The 18,700-nt window shown below is 37.6% G+C and overlaps 1 long non-coding RNA gene across 6 annotated transcripts; it reads right to left on the reverse strand.

The window, feature by feature from the left end:
• Positions 1-1,017: 1,017 nt before the first annotated feature.
• LOC103436306 (uncharacterized) lies at positions 1,018-17,812 on the reverse strand. 6 transcript variants are annotated; one of them, XR_011581356.1, is made up of 11 exons: positions 17,685-17,812; positions 11,010-11,126; positions 4,963-5,045; positions 4,741-4,883; positions 4,556-4,652; positions 4,394-4,448; positions 3,985-4,116; positions 2,848-2,930; positions 2,329-2,374; positions 1,975-2,026; positions 1,018-1,319 (listed from the first exon to the last, which is right to left on the reverse strand). It is a non-coding gene; the product is annotated as an uncharacterized lncRNA (long non-coding RNA). The 6 variants fall into 6 exon arrangements; XR_011581354.1 differs by lacking the exon at positions 17,685-17,812 and adding an exon at positions 17,308-17,485; XR_011581357.1 differs by lacking the exon at positions 17,685-17,812 and adding an exon at positions 17,374-17,481.
• Between the last annotated feature and the right edge of the window lie 888 nt (positions 17,813-18,700).

Here is an 18,700-nt window from a genome sequence, read left to right on the forward strand (position 1 = left end):
AAATAATAATATATTATATAGTTGATAATTCTATAGAGTGATGCTATTTGGATCCACAAAATTGATACTCTCTAATACAGGTCTCATGCAATGGTATGGTCTATCTCTATTAGAGAATGACAACAAAACGTGCTAATTTTGTGTGTATAAATAATTTTATTGATTTTATATCAAGATGATAAACAAAGCATCTCCCCACTTCCCTAATAAATCTTCACAATTAATCAAGGGGGTGTGCTATCCACAAACTCCCTTTTACTTCTCATCCCTTGTTAATTTATGTCATTTGATCTTCTTTAATTCATTCAATTCAACAACTGCAAATTAAAAAGGTGTGTGGAGTAAAAAATATGTGTGTATAGCACACCCCTTAATCAAGTATAAATTCATCGAAATTATCCAAATATTGTTCCATTGTATCGAGATAATGTATTCAAATTCCAAATAAAACGATTTTTTTTTATATTTTTCCGATGTTCCTATACCTAGCCTTTTTCTTTAGTAAAACACTAGTTTTTTGTTTATAAAAAAAAATAAAAAAGAAGTTGTTATTAGCACTATTCATCATACACTAGCAATTGAGCCCGCACGATGCCACAGGTTTTAAAACGGTGTTAAATATATTTAACTCTATTTACATGCATATCAAAATTTATTTACATATTTATGTTCAATAAGAAACAAAAGATCGTATTTGTATAATATCACATAGCTATTCATACAGATATAACACAATGGGGTTAAGGTGAGAGATTAGATGTCAAATGAATTCATTGTGATGCTTATCAAACATCCTACACTACAAATTCTTCTTAGTAAAGAACCCTATGAGAAAGTAATATTAATGTCCCAAATCTTTGTGAAAAACCATAAAAAGGTCACTTCCAAGTACAGGTTTTCCAAATACCCGATATGAAAAAGTGATTCTGTCCCAAAACTTCGTAAAAACTATAATAAGACCTCTTCCAAGGACATAAACTACACCACTCACAATTGCTATAATGCTTCCAGATTCAATTATCCAGAGACCAAATATTGAGAACTTTCGAATTATAAGCTCATTGGACATAATTTCCCAACTATAGGCATGGGGAGATTCAAAATCGCACGGGAATGAAAACAGAAGCAAAAGAAAAAACAAAAGCAAAAGCAAAAGCAAAAGCAGGAGAGTCCACTCACCCTAGGTGAATATGCTAGTCTACGTTTCCAAAAATTAGTCTGTAACAACTGCTATATCCTTTCCAACTTTGTGCAAAAAAAATTATGTTTCTTCTGTTTACTTGAAGTGCTGATTTCAAATCGGTGATCCCTTTCGCACCCTGGTAACATTTAACAATTGCAATCAGTAAAATTTTATTGATAAGGGAAACGAGAAGGGTAAGTAATAAGCAAAGTAGACAGACGTAGCAGACCAACGTAGAGAGAGAGAGAGAGAGAGAGAGAGAGAGAGAGAGAGAGAGACTTAATGGTTTTATATGAAACTTGAGTTCCTTTAACTCTTAGCCTTCTAATAGTTGCAAGCAAAATTGAGGTTCACACGCTATGAACGTGGTATTGAGGTTTCATATAGAAAAGGTCAGTTGTTTATTATTTTCCATACTATTATTGAATTTTGAAAGTCTGAATAGTCGGGTTTTCTAGTTGCTTCATTAGATTTTTTTTATTTAAGGTGCAGGAAAGACAAACCACAAATCTTAATTACCAAGGACTAAAATACGCATAAAAGCATTATGTTTTTTCTATTTATGAGATGGATAAACAGATAGAAGAAAATAATGAGCAACATTTATGGAAAAATAAAAAATCTTCAAATACATCTCATTCAACCCATGCAGTATTAAAAAAAAAAAAAAAAAAAACTCCTAAGTAAATCCAAGTTGATAAACTGATGGGTTTTAGGAAGAAGATTAATGCCAAACATATACAAAGCTCTAGTAAAAAAAAGCACAAATTGTTTGATTTCCTTAAACATACCTGGCCTTTACAATTTTCTTCTTCAGTTATTTGTCCTTCTTGTGATTGTTAACTACAATATCAACATTGACAAAGGAGAATTAATTATGAAGAAAATTTGATATAGAATCAAAGATATTGAGAAAAGAAAAAAAAGCAAGACCTTTGAACTTGTTTCTAATTTCCTCATACATACATGAACAAAAAAAAGAAAAGATGAGTACAACTACATCTATAATCCAACCAAGTAATAAATCCACATCAAGAATATGTATAACTATATGAATAACGAATTTCAAAACACACTATACTAGAAAATCAATCACATACAATTGTTCTTTAAACTCTCTTTAAAAGCAAAAATAGAAAACTAACCTCTTGTGTAAAAACGATGAGAAGGAACGGAGAAAAAAAAAACCACCTGTTCAAGAGTTAAAAACATGAAATATCAAAATGTAAGAACAACAAAAATCAAAGTTCAGAATTGTATACAAATTCTTTGTTCTTCGCCCCCTCTACAACACCACCAATAACATCACTTTCACCAAGTGAAGGTGGAGATATTTGCAAGTTTTAGATACATATTAAGATGCAAGAAATGAACTAATAATTTGGTTAATAAATCTAACTTTTTGATACAAATGTCAGGGATCTCTACCATCTCCCTTTACATTTGGTTAATAAATCTAACCTTTTGATATGATATGTTTACCAAAAAATTAGCGTAGGCATCTGTAATCATTGCTTCATCATTTTCACACTGATTTGGGAATACATCTGTGATTCCAGGACCTTAGATCATTTTCACACTGATTTGGGAATACATCTGTGATTCTAGGACCTTAGATTCAACTCTACACCTATGTTCTTTATATATTAGAAGAAAGAGGTTACCCATTCTGTTGTATGTGTATAATGTTGGACAGCACAATCCTTCCAAAGCCAAATGATTTCACGTCAATGCAAAATCATCACACCTGTAAACAAAAATTAATCAAATTCAATATCATGGATTAATGAGATTTATTGAACAGGAAGAATTGAAACTCCAATTTCAATACAACAACAACAACAACAAAGCCTTTTCCCATTAAGTGGGGTCGGCTATATGAATCTTAGAACGCCATTGCGCTCGGTTCTGTGTCATGTCATCCGTTAGATCCAAGTACTCTAAGTCTTTTCTTAGGGTCTCTTCCAAAGTTTTCCTAGGTCTTCCTCTACCCCTTCGGCCCTGAACCTCTGTCCCGTAGTCACATCTTCGAACCGGAGCGTCAGTAGGCCTTCTCTGCACATGTTCAAACCATCGTAACCGGTTTTCTCTCACCTTTCCTTCAATTTCAGCTACTCCTACTTTACCTCGGATATCCTCATTCCTAATCTTATCCATTCTCGTGTGCCCACACATCCAACAAAGCATCCTCATCTCCGCCACACCCATTTTATGTACGTGTTAATGCTTCACCGCCCAACATTTTGTGTCATACAGCATCGTCGTCCTTATTGTCGTCCTATAAAATTTTCCCTTGAACTTCAGTGGCATACGGCGGTCACACAACACGCCGGATGCACTCTTCCCGTTCATCCATCCAGCTTGTATTCTATGGTTGAGGTCTCCATCTAATTCTCCGTTCTTTTGCAAGATAGATCGTAGGTAGCGAAAACGGTCGCTCTTTGGTATTTCCTGATCTCCGATCCTCACCCCTAACTCATTTTGGCCTCCATTTGCACTGAACTTGCACTCCATATATTTTGTTTTTGATCGGCTTAGGCGAGAAACTCCAATTTCAATAACCCCAAAATTTTAAATTGCTCACATTGAATATAAAGAGCTTCGGAAAATGGTAACTTTTGAGGCTTGAAACAAAATCCACGAAACCAGAAAAGAAAATGAAGCAAATTATATACCTTAAAATGTCAAGCAAGCAAATTCTTCCTCCAACGACTCAAAGCAGAAAAATTAGCAATTTGTAAATTTATCTTGTCATGCCATACGGTTTTCAAGGATCGAGTATCATATATATTTGGACATACTGGTTCTTTGCGTGAATAAACTGGAGGTGTAAGCCTGCTTTCTTCTGTGGCATGCTTCTCTAACTGGAATAGCAGACAAACTGATGATGATGGAGCATCTAAATAGAAGATTCCGCGAGGTTCAAAAGAAATCTTCAGCAAAAAAGATGAGAGAGGCAACAGTAAATTGGTTAGTCATAAGTATACCTAAAAAATTAACTCTGAAAAGTAATAAGAAATGAAAAAGCACTAAAATTGACAGGGAAGAAAAGTTAAATTGATCTTTTAGCTTACATCCAGAACATTTGCTTGAGTGTTCTCATTATTTAATTTAATCCTTTTAAAGAAAATATTTACAACGATGAAATGAAGTATCACGTAAAAGGTCATTCTAGAAACTCAGGTAACTTTGATGAATTCAGCTACTAACCATTCCTATATCTTTCAGAAGCGGGATGGGAAGTATTGTGTGTTGTCACAGCCATCTGCACACACCACCATTAATTGAATTCCAAAACATTACAACTTACTAACATGCTTTCCATGTGCAATTGCATTATTATGAATCACGTCAGTCACATCCACATAATACCTGAAGATTATACAAAGGAGTTCTGTAAAACCTGAACATTCCAAATCACCAGTCCCCTCATCTTCGTCATACGGCTCAACTCGTAATTCCGTAATACCTGAACATTATACAAAGAAGTAAAATTCAAGACTCAAAAACCGGAAATGAAAACTGGTAACATTGAGTTTTAATAGCTGAAATTGGACCTTGTTTAAGCAGCTCCACAACAGCGTTAATACTTGGACTGAGGAATATCTACTACATTATGAGTTCCCTCCTGATAAAGCCCAACCAAGAGGTTTTCCGGTGAGCCACGAACGGCTAACTTAGCGCGACACTACCATCCCCACTAACACCAAACCCAAATAATATCAGGAACAAAACCCTAATTAATACCAGTAACAAAACTCCAATGGCAAGGATATTACCTAAAAATAAATGATGATCGAAAGAGAGCAGGCAAATCTGACGTGGACTTCAATGTATACAAATCCATGGTTGAACTCATTTCCTGACACACCGAGTGAAGGAAATGAATCATCAAATTAAGATCCACATAATTAGTTGCATTTGTCACTCTTAGATATCTACAAATTAAGATTCACATAATTGGTTGCATTTGACACCAAAATACCAATCATTCCAAAACACCATTGAAGCATTGAAAAATCACAAATTTCACCAAATTCAAAAGCATCCAAAACCCAGCAATAAAATTTGGAAAAAGTCCAATAAAAAGGATGAGATTGCTTGAAACTAGGGATGGGCAATGGTTATGGCAGGCGGGTAACCGCGGTTATTTACCCATAACCGTTTATAAACGGTTAACCGTACCCATAACCGTGTACCCATTTAACCATAATCGTTTATCCATTTAACCATAACCATTTACCTGTTTATCATTTTTTTTACCCATTTACCTCTTTTTTCACCAGTCTACATGTTTTTTTTGAACAACTTAAAAATTAGAAAAGATAAATTTGTCATAATTTTCATTTTTTGACAATTAAACACCGTTATAGGTACATTTTAGCATGCATTTTCCTATTTTAATCATTTAAGTCCTCATACAATTTCAATAATTGAAATAATAGTTTACGAACGATATTCTTCTGCTATATCCAAGCAAGTCTTTAATTATAAACGGGTTTATCAAAATATGGATATCGTCGGAGAAAGGTCACTGCAGTCGTCTGCATTGCAAGAGCAAAGAGAAGAGCAAACGGCCTTTTCTTAGGATCTTTGCAAACTTGGTTGAAATCTCTATATATTTTAATGAACGACTGAACCAACACTACCATTATTTCGACCAAAAAAAAAATAACGTTAGCATTACCCCCTCACACCTTGTAGCTAATAAGGGTAAAATTGTAAATAGTTAAGGTTGTTATGGTAGTTTTGTAATTAGTGAGTGATTAGTTGAGGTGTAATTAGTTAGTTATCTAATACTAGTGAGTAACTAGTATATAAGGCATCATTGTGTAACCTTATTGAGATAATGAAATGAAAGGATAATTTTCCTAATATGGTATCACTCGCCTAAGTCCTACGACAGCCGATCCTCTCCCTCTGCTTCCCGTTTCTTCCTCTTCGAATCTTCAAACCCTAGAAATCTCCCGCTTCCTCCTCTTCGATTCTTCCAAACCTAGCAATCACCATGGGTGGATCTCCTTCTTCTGGCTCTGCTTCTTGCCCTAATTCTTCTCTCTCCTCGACGACATCGTCGATTATGATCCAAAATATTGGATCTATGGTGCCGATCAAGTTCACATCGACGAACTATCTCACCTGGAATGCTCTGTTCACTCCCATCCTTCGCCAGTACAATCTCACCGGAATCATTGACGGCACAATGTCTGCTCCGCCGAAATACCTTCTTGACTCATCGGGTAATCAAATCTCTACTCTCAATCCTCAATATGTTACTTGGTTTGAGAATGATCAGAATATCTTAATTTGGATCAATTCTACCCTATCGGATGCCCTAATTCCGTATACTATTGGAGTTAATTCGGCCGTGAGCTCTGGTCCAAATTGGAATCGCGACTTGCAACTGCATCGCAATCGCACATTCATGAGCTTCGTTTTCGTCTTCATAGCATCACGAAGGGTGATTCTACGGCTGCGCTCTACCTTCAACAAATTGAAGAAATCGCAGATGCTCTTGCAAATGCAGCCTCTCCAATCGAAGATTCTGAGTTGATTTATGTAATTTTACATGGTTTGCCCTCTGAGTATGAGTCTTTCATTGATGCAATCCAATTTCGCCTGGGTTCAACTGCTATTGATGAACTTCATGGGCTGCTTTTGAGTAAGGAGCTTCAACTGACTGATCGCAAGAAAACCTCACCATCTGCTCCTGTTCAAGCTTTTAATGCTTCTGCTGGTCTTCTTCCCACACCTCTTGGTGATTTTGGTGCTCAAGCATTCTTTACTCAGAACGGATCTTCTTCACAATCCTATGGTCCTCCGAATCGTGGCAATTTCTCTCAATCTCGTAATTACACAAATCGTGGTTCACGACGGAATCATCAAGGTTTTCAGGGCAATCAAAGATTCAATCGCGGTTCTCAGGGCAATCATCGTTACAATCGTGGTCCTCGTTCTCAGTACAACAATTCTCACATAAAGATTTCTTATCAAATTTGTCGCCAATTGGATCATGAAGCTGTTGAGTGTCCTCAGCGCATGAATCCCAATTTTGGTACCAAGAATTCTCCAGCTGCTTATCATGCCTCTACCCCTCCTACTTGGCTTCTTGATTCTGGTGCGAGCTCGCACATGACTTATTCCTCCACAAATTTGCAGAATCCTGAGCCCTACATTGGACCTGAGCAAGTGTATATTGGTGACGGCAAAGGTTTGCCTATACTCAATTCTAGTTCTTCTACACTTAATATTGGTTCTCATTGTTTTGATCTTAAAAATGTCTTGCATGTTCCTCATCTTAAGCAAGATTTGATTTCCGCAAATCGGTTTATTCTTGATAATTGATGTTCTATTCATTTGTATCCTTTTCACTTCATTGTGAAGGATCTTTCTTCGGAGAAAATGCTATTTAAAGGTCCTGTGAGAGCTGGTTTCTATCCATTTCATGCATCCTCTATTGTTGGTAATCAAAAGGCATTTGCAGCTTCTGCTAAAGCTTCACAACAGACTTGGCATCACAGATTGGGTCACCCTGCCCTCAAAATACTTAATAAACTAGCATCTCAGTCTTGTATTTCAGTTTCCAGTGCGTTAAATAAATATGTGTGCTCCAGTTGTGCTCTAGGCAAGAGTTCCAAGTTGTCTTTTGCTTTTGTTTCTTGTACATCCAGTAGGCCTCTGGAGCTCCTGCACACTGATGTATGGGGTCCTGCACCACTCATTTCTGTTAATGGATATCAATATTATCTCATTTTTGTTGATGACTACACTAAGTATACTTGGTTTTTTCCTCTCAAGTCTAAATCTGATGTCTTTGAAACATTTGTGCAATTCAAAGTGTTGGTGGAAACTTTACTCAGTACTAAGATTGTTATCTTGCGATCTGATTCTGGTGGGGAATTTCTTAGTCTCAAGTTTATCAAGTTTCTTCAAGAACATGGCATTTCCCATCAGTTAAGCTGCCCCCACACACCTGAGCAAAATGGTTATGCTGAGCGCAAGCACATGCATTTGGTTGAAACTGCTCGAACTCTCCTAGCAGCATCCAAGGTTCCTCTTTCTTATTGGGTTGAAGCTTTTGCCACAGCTATCTATCTCATAAATCGGATGCCAACAACCACCAATTTCTCACCTTGGGAACTACTATTTCACAGATCTTCAGATTACATCTCACTGAAAATTTTTGGATGTCGATGTTTCCCATGGTTGAAACCTTATACAACTTCCAAGCTTGATCCCAAAAGCAAGGAATGTGTTTTGTTGGGGTACAGTTTGAACCACAAAGGCTATAAATGCCTTGATCCTTCCACTGGCAGAGTGTATCTTTCAAAGCATGTTATTTTTTATGAAGATACATTTCCTTTTTCTCAAAAGGATCATCCTCAGCCATCACATTCCAGCTCTAGTTCTTCTCATTTACAACCCTCCAATCCTATTCCAACCACATTGACTTTTCCTTCTCTATCTCAACCTTCTCCTTCTCCGTCTCCTCTCTTATCTCCAAATTCATCTTCACCCTCTCCATCCCAATCTCTTCCTGTCCCATCTTCTACTGCCTTACCTAACCCTACTCTTCCCTCTCTCCTTCATCCACTTTCTGCACCCTCAATACCTCTCTATACTCATACCATGCAAACCAGATCCAAATCGGGTATTTTTAAACCCAAAACACTTATGGCAACCAAGTATCCCATCTCTTCTGATCTCTCTCCCGATTATACACCATCTACCTATCTTCAAGCCTCCAAACATCCTCATTGGCGTCGAGCAATGCAAGAAGAGTTCAATGCTCTCATTCAAACTGGCACTTGGTCTCTAGTTCCTGCTAATCCCACTCAGAACTTGGTTAGTGCGAAATGGGTGTTTAGAATCAAGAGAAAACCAGATGGTACCATTGATAGGTACAAAGCTCGGTTTGTTGCCAAAGGCTTCCATCAGCAACAAAGCATTGATTATACTGAGACATTTAGTCCAGTTGCCAAGCCTGTTACTATTCGGTTACTTCTCACTTTGGCTGCCAAGTTTGATTGGTTTCTCAATCAACTTGATTTCAGCAATGCTTTTTTGCATGGTACCTTGACAGAATCTGTGTTCATGATCCAACCACCAGGATTTGAAGACCCTACCAAGCTAAATCATGTTTGTCATCTCCATAAATCTTTGTATGGGCTCAAGCAAGCCCCCAGGGCCTGGTATGACAAGCTCACCACTACATTGAAGTCCCTGGGTTTCTCAAGTTCCTCAAATGATCATTCTCTATTTGTCAAGAAGGCTCCTGCGTTGATTTTCATTTTGGTCTATGTTGATGATATTATTGTTACTGGACCGAATGCTCAACTCTGCCAAGATATTATTTCTCAGCTCAGTTCTTTATTTCCTGTCAAAGATCTTGGTCCTCTTCATTACTTCCTTGGTATTGAAGTCCAGCGGTCATAATCTGGTATCCTTCTCTCTCAACACAAGTATATTCTCGATCTTCTCTCCAAAGCACACATGGAAGGTTCCAAACCTTGTGTCACTCCTCTTAGTACAACTAAATTGGATCATGACTCTTCTCTGCTTGATAAACCTGAGGAATATAGATCTTTGGTTGGTGGTTTGCAATACTTAACATAGACACGGCCAAATCTGTCTTATGCAGTTAATTTGGTTTGTCAATTTATGCACTGTCCGAGACAAGCTCACTTTCAGGCAGTCAAACGCATTCTCCGATATCTAAAGGGTACTCTGTCTCTTGGCTTATGGTTTCCAAAATGTCCTAAACGTCTTACTCTCACTACTTTCTCTGATGCCGATTGGGCCGGTTGCAGTCTTGATCGCCGATCTACTGGGGGGTTTTGTGTCTATTTAGGTGACTCACTTATAAGCTGGAGTGCCAAGAAACAGCCTACTGTGGCTCGGTCATCGACCGAAGCTGAATATCGATCCTTGGCTAACACTGCAGCTGAACTGACATGGATATGCAAGCTATTAATTGATGTTGGTCTTGATCTTCCTTCTTCCCCTCAGATTTGGTGTGACAACATTTCTGCCATTTCATTGGCTAGAAATCCAATCTTCCATGCTCGAACTAAGCATGTGGAGATTGTTTATCACTACATTCGGGAAAAAGTGCTTGCTAATCAAGTTCAAGTTTTGTTTGTGTGTACTCAAGATCAGGTTGCTGATATCTGCACCAAGGCTCTGTCCAAGCACATATTCCATCTTCTCAGGGACAAACTCTCCCTTCGGCTACCTCAGTTAGGTTTGAGGGGGGATAATAAGGGTACAACTGTAAACAGTTAAGGTTGTTATGGTAATTTTGTAATTAGTGAGTGATTAGTTGATGAAGGTGTAATTAGTTAGTTATCTAATACTAGTGAGTAACTAGTATATAAGGCATCATTGTGTAAACTTATTGAGACAATGAAATGAAAGGATAATTTTCCTAATAGTAGCATCTCCAAACGAGACGTCAAAATCAAAACATTAAATTTCATTTAAATGGGTAAATGAATATCTGTTATAACCGTGGGTAATACTCATAACCAATGGATACCCGTTATAACAGTGGGTAATTCCCATAACCATCCATTTAAATTTCACGGATAAACAGTTATACCCATAACCGTTTATTCATCTAACGGTTACCCATAACCGTAACCGTGAACTTTAAATGGACGGATAACCGCAGTTACCCAAACCCATGGGTATTTTCCGTACTTGAAACAAAACCCTCAAAATAAAAAAAATGAAATTTTAACAGAAAACTCATTTCTAAGCCCAAACTTACACTTATAACACATAATTTTCAAACCACAAAATTACCCACTATAAAAAAGCGAACCTGTTTGTAATGGTAGAGAAGGGTTGAGTAATGTTTCCTCAGCTCAAACGAAGCGCTTGTTGTTGGGGAGAACATGAAAACACCTCCCACTTCCCTCCATTTCTTCTCAGCAACAACCTATATATATAATTAACTACATATGAAACCAAAGGTTACAAAGACACAGAGAAGGAGAGAACTACGTACCCAAAACAACAGTTTGTTCATAACTTGAAACCAAAGCAGATCCCACACACACTTTAAAGAAAAATCTTAATCCCAAAGCTAAAATTACTCAACCATAAAGCTTTCACATTCCCCACCAACCCAGGAAACATAAATTTTTTTTTTTTTTTTTAAAGTATAAAGAAAAAAAAAGAGGCAAAATTCAAAACCCATTTCATTCAATTTTGTCCCACATTTTGATTTCGATGAGATTCGAATCAAAACCCAAATGGGTTTGCCGGGTCTGAATCAAAATCCTTGATTGAAGACAAAAACAAAAACAAAAAAAAGGGGAGATTTTTATGGAGAGAGGCCAATATGCTGCGCCGGGTCTTAACATTCTTGTATGAGCTGAAGGATTTGTGAGAAAAATAAACCCTAGTAATCTTGTAGAGGAAGAAAGAAAGCTCAATTGTATTTCTCTAATCTTCAGTTTTTACATACACCGACTTAACAGAAAAGGAAAAGAATATAAAGCCTATTTATACCACATATCAAAAGTAGCTTATCTCTAAAGCTAGTGCTAACGTGGCAATTGCCTTATGTGGCACATGTATATCCAATACCCCCCCTCAATCTTAGCTGGGATACCCCAGATTAAGATTGTTACAATGTCGAAGAAAATCGGGACCATGTAAAGCCTTGGTAAGAATATCTGCGATTTGGTCTTGGGTAGGCACATACTGCACATCCATATCTTCTTTTTGAACACGCTCTCGGACAAAGTGAAAATCTGTTTCTAAATGCTTGATCCGTGAGTGATGAATAGGATTCAAGCTCAATGCAATGGCAGATTGATTATCACACAGCAAAAGAGGTGGATTGGAAACAATAGCACACAAATCACACAATATCAACCGAATCTATGCAATATCAGCAGCAGCATGTGCAAGAGCTTTATATTCTGCTTCGGTGGAACTGCGAGAAACATAACTTTGTTTCTTGGATTGCCAGGAGATGGGATTGGCACCAAGATAGACCACATAACCTGTGATAGACCGTCTGGTATTAACATCAGCAGCCCAATCAGAGTCACTATAACCTCTGATATCAATCCCACTACCAGAAGTAAAAGTCAATCCACATTTCATTGTGCCTTGTTAAGATGGTATCAGAGCTATGAGGCTTGCAAGGAGTAACACATGATTTACAATTATCTATGCCAGCTTTATGAATCAAGTCCTTAATATACTTCTCCTGATGAACAAACATATCACCATTGGACTTGTATTGGATTTGCAAACCCAAAAAATATGTTAATTGACCCATGTCCGTGAGAGAAAAAACACCAGCAAGATCATCAATAACAGATTGAATTAAAGTAGTATTGGAGCCTGTAAGGATTATATCATCGACATAGAGAAGTAGTATAACCACATCAGTACCCACTTGTTTAACAAAAAGACTGGAATCTGAGGAAGAAGTATGAAAACCCACGGCTGCCAAATAACCTGTAAATTTAGCATTCCATGCTCGAGGAGCTTGCTTAAGCCCATACAAGGACTTAACCAACTTACACACATGTGTTGGGCACTGAAGATTGACAAACCCTGGAGGTTGCTTCATGTACACCTCCTCATTTAACTCTCCATGTAAAAAGGCGTTTTTCACATCAAGTTGTCGGAGAGACCATTTATAAGTTGTAGCCAATGCAAGAATCATCCATACAGTTGTGTGCCGAACCACAGGACTAAAGGTCTCTGTATAATCCAAGCCTTTTTCTTGACTAAAACCCTGAGCAACAAGTCGAGCTTTATACCGAGAAATAGTCCCATCAGGATTCCTCTTGATTTTATACACCCACTTACATCCAATGATGTTTTTATCAGAAGGAGAAGGAACTAGAAGCCATGTACCTTGGGTTTGAAGTGCATCATATTCATCTTGCATCGCAGATTGCCATTGAGGCAATTGAGAAGCAAGTTTAAAAGTTGCAGGTTCAGCAGAATCTGTAATATCGGCAATGAAGGTGAATCCACCAGAAAAATGAGTGTCTTCATGTAAGGTTAGTGAGTGAACTTCAGGAAATGTTGCTGAAAGGGCAGAATAATCCCTTCTTGTTATAGCACCAGTTTTGAGTCTCGTTTGAATTCCCTGAGGAATAGAAGAACTAGACTGAGACAAATCAGTCTCCAGTTGAAGGGAATCAGCCACAGGTAACATAGAAGAAGACTGAGAAGCAACTGAATTGGAGCTGATAGGATGATTTTGAGCACCAGCAACAATATGAGGATAAGATGTTGACTCCAAGCCATGTGGACTTAATGAAGAGGACAGAAAGACATTATGTGGTTGAACTACAATAGGGCGTGAACGATTAGAAGTGGAAGACACACCAGTATCAGAACACCTTGTATCAGAAAGAGTGGTGGCAAAAGGAAAGCAATTCTCATCATGTAGAACATGTCGAGAAAGAAAGAACTTGTGTGTCAACCTGTTAAAGCAAATAGCTCCTTTATAACCAGAAAAGTAACCTAGAAAAACACATTGAGTGGATCTTGGTTGGAGCTTGTGATCGTTGTATGGCCGGAGATAAGGATAAATGGCTGAGCCAAAGACTTTTAAAGATGAAATCTCTGGTAAAGTGTGAAACAACCTCTGAAAAGGTGAAACCATACCAATAGTCTTGCTAGGCATTCGATTTATTAAAAACACTGCATGTGCCACAACATGATACCAAAACTTATGGGGAAGACTAGCAGCTGTCAACAAAGTAATAGCAGTTTCTATGATGTGTCGATGCTTTCTTTCCACTAAACCATTCTGCTGTGGTGTATATGGACAAGAAAGAAAATGAACAATACCATGATTAGCAAGATAATCCTTAAATGCAGTGCTCAGAAATTCTCCTCCTCCATCAGATTGTAACACCTTAATCTTTGTGTTAAATTGATTCTCAACATAGGCAAAAAACTTGACAAATGTACCAAAAACCTCTGATTTATTCATTAATGGAAAAAGCCATACAAACCGAGTTGCTTCATCTACAAAGGACACATAATATCTGAAGCCTTCTATAGATGCTATTGGTGAAGGACCCCAAACGTCACTGTGAATCTTATGAAAAGGAATCTCAACTCTATCTAGTCGTTCAACAAATGGTAATCTACTCATTTTACCACTAAAACAATGAGAACAAGGTTGATCCGGTACATCATGACTAAAAGAAATATTTGAACTCCTAAGCATAGCTGTCAAGACATCATTAGAAGGATGTCCAAGTCTGTGATGCCACAAAGATGACTTAACTGCCTTGCCAACAAATGCAGAACAAGAAGAAGCTTCTGGAGGCAACACCTTGGGAAATAGATGGACAGGAATGCGAAAAAGCTCACGATTGTTACTCTTTCCTTGGTAAAGAATCAGCCCCGTTGCTTTGTCCTGCACATAGAACTGAGTATCATCACAAATAAACCAACTGTGATTGTCTTTACATAACTGCTGAACAGACAACAAATTAACTGTTAACATCGGCACATGCAAGACATTTCGAAGACATAAAGTATGTGAAGATGTAGGTAAGAAGCCAGTGCCAATGTGATTAACAGTTAAACCATCACCATTGCCAACAACAATTCGTTTGTCTCCAGTATAAGGAATAACTGTATCTAACAGATTAACATTGGGACTCATGTGATGTGAGGCACCAGTGTCAAGAATCCAAGAACCATTACCAGAAGAAGTTTGTGCAGTCAAAGCAGGTATATCAGATGAAACATCATGATCTTGAGAACTAGATAAAATAAGAGAAGACTGGCCTTGATTTACAGAAGCTTGAAAATCTGGAGGAACTTGTGGAGTAGTGAAAGAAACCCTTTGATAACCAGAAAGATCAGGAAACTGAACTGAAGGTGGAACACCAGGATACTGGAACTGAGAAGGATAATCTTGAAAGGCATAGTTGGCACTGAGGGAAGGAGGAGGAGGAGCCCCTTGGTAAGCATAGTTACCCCTGTGTCGACAATCAATGGCAATATGGCCCCTCTTACCACAAATCTGACATTCTTGCACAACCGGAGTAGTTTCATTTCTGTACAGGCAAGTCACTGCCGTATGTCCTTTCCTTGAACAAATCTGACATTCAGGAACTATATTCGGTCTAGTGGAAGTGTTACCTGACCAGTAATTACCAGATCGATTACCATTGAACTTAGGTCGATAGCCACCGTTCCCTTTGCCTCTGTAACCATTTCCTCCAGAGGAATTACCATAGTTATGACCAGAAGAATTATAACCACTATGACCAGACTGAGTACCATAGGTATTACCAAAAGACGTATGGCCATTATTATTACCAAAAGACCTAGGTCCCTGATTACCAAAATTATTTATAGGCCCACTAAAAACATTAGCATTATGAGGAGGAAACTGCTGACAAGTCTGAGAAGTTGAGCCACCTGAATTAGAGGAATCAGGAGCAACAAGACCAAAGCCAAAATTGGATGACTGTGGCACCGTAGAATCAGAACCAGTAGAAGGACTGGATGCATGTGAAACTGATTGATAAGCAGAATTACCACCAGAAGAAAATGGAACAGAACCATTACCATACAGAGCTGCCATACTGTGAATAAGAGACTGCATCCTAGCTTCTATAATCTTTTCAGCCCCTAAGAGTTGAGCCCTGAATTCTTTCAACGAGATAGGTGTATCTCTGGCCAATACCACAGTTCTTATCGTATCAAAGTCAGCAGGTAAACCAGTCAATGCAGCAATAACCAAATCATTGTCTGTAATCTTCTCACCAGCTGCAATAAGTTTGTCTTTAATTGTCTTTAACCTCAACAAAAACTTATCAACATTATCACTTCCTTTCTGAATAGTGTGTAACTCAGCTTTCAAATGATTCACAGTAGCACTCGAGACAAACATATATCTATCTTGTAAGGCAGTCCAAGCTTCATGAGTAGTTTTACAACCAACAACATATTCCATGGCATCATCACTCAAAGTGGCAATAAGAAGACTCAAAAGAGCCATATCAGTTTGAACCCAAGCTTTATATGCAGTACTAATTTCATTGGTAACCCCTAATTCAGGAGTAATAAGAAATTTGGGAGGACAAACTGATTCACCAGTAAAATGATCAAACAAATCATACCCACGAAGAACAGAGCAGAATTGAAAGTTCCACTTGATGAAATTGTCATCATTCAACTTAATAGTCAACATTCCCAAAAGATTTTCAAGTTTAACCGAGTCAGGCATCATGCGTGAGTACAAATTGACACCACACAGAAATGGGAACAGAAAAACCCAGAGAAATCTTCTTCCAAAACACAGAATTCAACAACAAGAATCTACAATCTTGATGAACAATTGGTTATCGACCTTAGTTCATGAACTAATATGAAATTAATTGGCATCGGCCTTCAAGAAAACAGTCAAATCTTCTTCCAAACACAGAATTTAACAACAAGAATCTACAATCTTGATGAACAATTGGTTATCGACCTTAGTTCATCAACCAATATGAAATTAATTGGCATCGGCCTTCAACACAGATGAATCCAAGAAATTCGAAGAAAAAAAAAATTCCCAAATTTTCTTCACAACAAAAATCTTAAATCGAGAGAAAGAATCAAGAAAATCTCACGGAACAGCGGAAAGAACACACCCAGAATCAATCGCGCAAGCATATCTGGCTCTGGATACCATCTTAACATTCTTGTATGAGCTGAAGGATTTGTGAGAAAAATAAACCCTAGTAATCTTGTAGAGGAAGAAAGAAAGCTCAATTGTATTTCTCTAATCTTCAGTTTTTACATACACCGACTTAACAGAAAAGGAAAAGAATATAAAACCTATTTATACCACATATCAAAAGTAGCTTATCTCTAAAGCTAGTGCTAACGTGGCAATTGCCTTATGTGGCACATGTATATCCAATACCGGGCAGCTTAGAGATTTGTATCATGTATTTCATGAATAGAAGTCAACAAAACTGCAATTGAAGGGAGCATGACTGAGACCTGAATTGGTTCCTCCGCTTAGGCCAAATTTTTTTCAAGATTAACGGACAAAACCACAAATTCTAGCAAGCCAAATAACAAACAGAGACAGAATCAGGAAGCAGAAGAGGCAGGAATCTTACAACAATTAATTGAAAAAATTTCTTCCTGACCAAACAGAAAATAGAGAAACAAATGAACCAACGCACCTAAAACATTGCATTCGTTTCTAGAAAGCAACGGGAAGCACAGTCAAACCACCTTCACAAACGATCGGATCGGAATCGAAACGAAAGAGATAGAGAGATAAAAAAAAAAAAAAGGCAAACACAGACGGAGATTGAGGAGAAAAGAAGAGGAAAGGAAAATAACCCTATCGACCCCATCAATACCCACATCCCAAATTTCACAATTTTTATCAAAATTTGATGGAATTCGAAAACCCATCAAAATCAGGGAAGAAGATGAGTTTTACGCGAGGACTCGAGCTGAGTTTTGAAAGAGAAGTCGAGGACGCGACCTGAGTTTTGAAAGAGAAGTCGAGCTGGGTTCGTCATTTCTGCGAAAGAGAGCTTTTGGTCACTGCGAAAGAAAGATTTGACGGAAGTGAGTCGGTGAGAGCAGAGCGAGAAAGCAGCTAGTCGAAACATCGAGAAGGAAGAACCACGCGTCACCATTTTGTTCTCACAGCATACAAACCGGTGGAGTTGAAATAACAAAAAAAAAAAAAACAAGAGGGGCAAAAACGGAATCACACTGCTCAATGAACAGTGTTTCAGTTCATTTTCTCCATTAGTGTATAAATAAATATAATATAATTTCTCCAAGTGAAATTTCTCCTTACTTTTATATATGAGATTGCAAATTAAAGAAAATAGTTAGCTAAATGACATAGCAAGAGGCATGTGAAGCATTTATTATCCGCCCCAAATTTTGTGTTGGATTACCCTACATCAAGATCACTCATATAAAAATAAAAATATCAAGTTGAGGACATCACCCATGCATCCATCCCAAATACGAGAAATGAAAAACTTGGCACTTGAAGGGAACCTCACAATTTCAAAATTTACGTGATGAAAGAAACAATACATAATTTATATGATCAATGACAAAATAATTTTAATCTCATTAAAGATGCTTTAAATTTCATATCTTTTATCAATTATGTTTTCAGGCACCCTAAATAGTATTTACAATTAGAAGAACTTTGAAAACTTTAGCATTTATCTGATATGAGGTCTCAAATGTAAAATTGACAACCCAAAATAACACTTCACCCCACTGTCGGGGATGCTTTGGCTTGCTTTGCTCTAATTTTGAAAAAAAAAAATCAAAATATTAGTCATTACAAAGCCGTCTTAGCTTTAGGCGGTAGAGCGCACGACTTTTAACCGTGTGGTCATAGATGGCGACCTCATCTAAGGTTCAGCTCAAAAAATATATATATATATTTGCATGTAGTTCAATATCATAGGCATACCAGATTGGAAACTCGCTCCTTTCCCTCATTAATAGTATATTTTTATTTATTTA

This window comes from Malus domestica, chromosome 05 (genome assembly GCF_042453785.1).
Source record: "Malus domestica chromosome 05, GDT2T_hap1".
NCBI classification, from domain to species: Eukaryota; Viridiplantae; Streptophyta; class Magnoliopsida; order Rosales; family Rosaceae; genus Malus; species Malus domestica.